Here is a 2,644-nt window from a genome sequence, read left to right as displayed (position 1 = left end):
TCCCAATCCTGTAAAGTGTGATGTGTACCTTGCACACAGACTCATTCTCTTGTATAATTGTTTAGAAGTGTTAGCCCTATCCCTGTTTTGTTAATTGTCCAGCTGTTCTCTGTAGGCCATTTGGGGATTGTATGAGTTGATTTTTATACCAGACTAGGATGATATCCCACTTGACACGAACCCCATGTAGTGTCAGCCAACCTGACCAAGATGGTTTACATCTCATGCTTTCAATGTGATTAGGACTCTGGAGACCATCTTCATGTTGATGCAGAACACATTTAGATGCGTGCCAATTTGAAAGCATAAACATCGTGAAGGTTAAAAATATTGCTGCTCTATAAAATCATCAAAGTTGGCCTCTAAAGATTTTCCAACCAGCTTATGTCATTTGCTTTTATGCCTCCAAGAACTGCAGCATAGAAGTACTTCCCCACCATCCCTTTGTAGTCATATGCTTGCCTCTAATTCCATATATCAATGCAGACCCATGGCATTTTGATAACTAAACCAAGTTTTAAATTCTCAGTCAGTAGCATGTTCTTCAGCTGCCCTTTGAAGGAGATAGAAACAAAACCCATGCTGCTGGCCTTGAGGGGAGGAAGAGAAAACCCTAAGCTTGCTATGATGCAAATAGGCATTAAATAAATGTAACTCATACTTCAGTGTCTCATGTTTTTCTCCAAGTAGGTTTGGAGTTCATTGGGAGAAGATTTTGTAGCTGTTCTCCATCAGATTTGCTTCACAAGAGCTATGAGATCATTAACTAGTTTATATAAAGACCTCAATTAAAGTCACAACATTCAGGAATGCAACTACATTCCCCACAGGAATCTGAAGTAAATTTGGAGTTGGGCTCCTTTGGGTAGTTATGTGGAAAAATCAATGTAGGAATTGAAATCTCATACTGTGCAGCATGGTGTCCTCAACTGAAATAACCAAAATAAAATGTAAGTAAATATTAAAATGCTAATGAATTGAAGGGGGGACGTTGCAGAACTTTGGGAAAAGCAGGAGAGTGGGACATGTTGGATAGCTACAGTGTGTTGTATCATTTTATTATTCTGCGGTTAGAAGCTAACAAAGTCTGATCCTCTGACAATTGTCCCAGACCCCTCAAAATGCCTGCAGTATTTCCTTAAGGCTCAGAAACCTTGTTGCCCAAGTACTTTCTACTGCAGCTCTGCCAGACATACAGTTAAACATCTTTTTAATAACCCATTTGTAACCTTTCAGTCATGAGACTGTTACATTTTCATATTTATCGTTGCACATTATCCCAATGATTTTTCATCCTGAGGATTCTTTGCCCTTTAATCCTGGGCTACCAAAGCCCTTCAGATGGGTTCCTGGTGTTTGTCTGAATTTGCACAGTTTCATGTCAATTGGATTTCTGTTCACTTACTGTATACTGATCCATAATGACAAAGCACAACCCTGACAACGGTTGCAAATGACGTATGAAATGGAAGTAATGATGCAAACTGGAAAACAGGCCCTAAAGAATAAACCACTTTAAAATGAAACTGTGTTAAGTGTAGTGACTTAAACTGAGGACTTCCTTATGTTTGAGGAAAGAATGTTGGCTAAGAGTACACAAGCCTCCTGCCCTTCAAAATAGGCACGGTGGCACAGCAGTTAGCACTGCTGCCTTGTAGCACCAGAGACCTGAGTTTGATTACCTGCTTTGGTCACTCTATGTGGAATTTGCACATTCTCCCTGTATCTGAATGGGTTTCCTCTGAATGTTCAGGTTTCCTCCCACAGTCCAGTTATGTACAAGTTAGATGTATTGGCCATCTTCCCCAGCTCTATCCTTGTAATCCCACACACTTATCATGGCTAATCAGTCACATCCTGGGCCTTTAAAGGGTGATTTCCCATGGCCAATCCACATCTTTGGACTATGGGAGGAAACACACACACACACAGGGCAAATGTGCAAATTCTGGTCACCTGAGGATAGAATCAAACCTGTCCCTGGCTTTGAGAGGCACAGTGCCATCCATATGTATGAATGTATACCAGGGAAAAGAAAATGTCTCAGCCTATGGGGAAAGAAAAGGAAAGTGGGACAAACTGGCAGTTCACAATGGGCTGAGTGGCCTCAAGTCTGCTGTGAAGATAGGTTCTATTATTAAGCTTTTCCCTGAGATAAAAAGGGAGCCTGGAGAGGTGACAAAAGGTTAATTTGAGATAAGCCCCTTTCATCCTCCATGCCCTGCTTAATAGTATGAAGGACATCTGATGAGACACCCCCAATAAGGGAGAATTGATAGTTAGAACATTACAGCGCAGTACAGACCCTTTGGCCCTTGATGGTTTTCACAGGTTGACACAATCTAAAGCCCATCTAACCTACACTATTCCAATATCATCTATTTGTTTATCCAATAACCATTTAAATGCCCATAATGTTGGAGAGTCCACAACTGTTGCAGGCAGAGCATTCCATGCCCTTACTACTCTGAGTAAAGAACCTACCTCTGATATCTGTCCTATATCTATCACTCCTCAATTTAAAGCTATGTCCCCTCATGCTAGCCATCACCATCTGTGGAAAAAGGCTCTCGCTGTCCACCCTATCTAATCCTCTGATCATCTTGTATGCCTCTATTAAGTCACCTCTTAACTTTCTCTCTAA

The sequence above is a fragment of the Carcharhinus amblyrhynchos genome, chromosome 24 (assembly GCF_965287045.1).
Source record: "Carcharhinus amblyrhynchos chromosome 24, sCarAmb.v2.hapA, whole genome shotgun sequence".
Lineage (NCBI taxonomy): Eukaryota > Metazoa > Chordata > Chondrichthyes > Carcharhiniformes > Carcharhinidae > Carcharhinus > Carcharhinus amblyrhynchos.
This window is presented reverse-complemented; position numbering follows the sequence as displayed.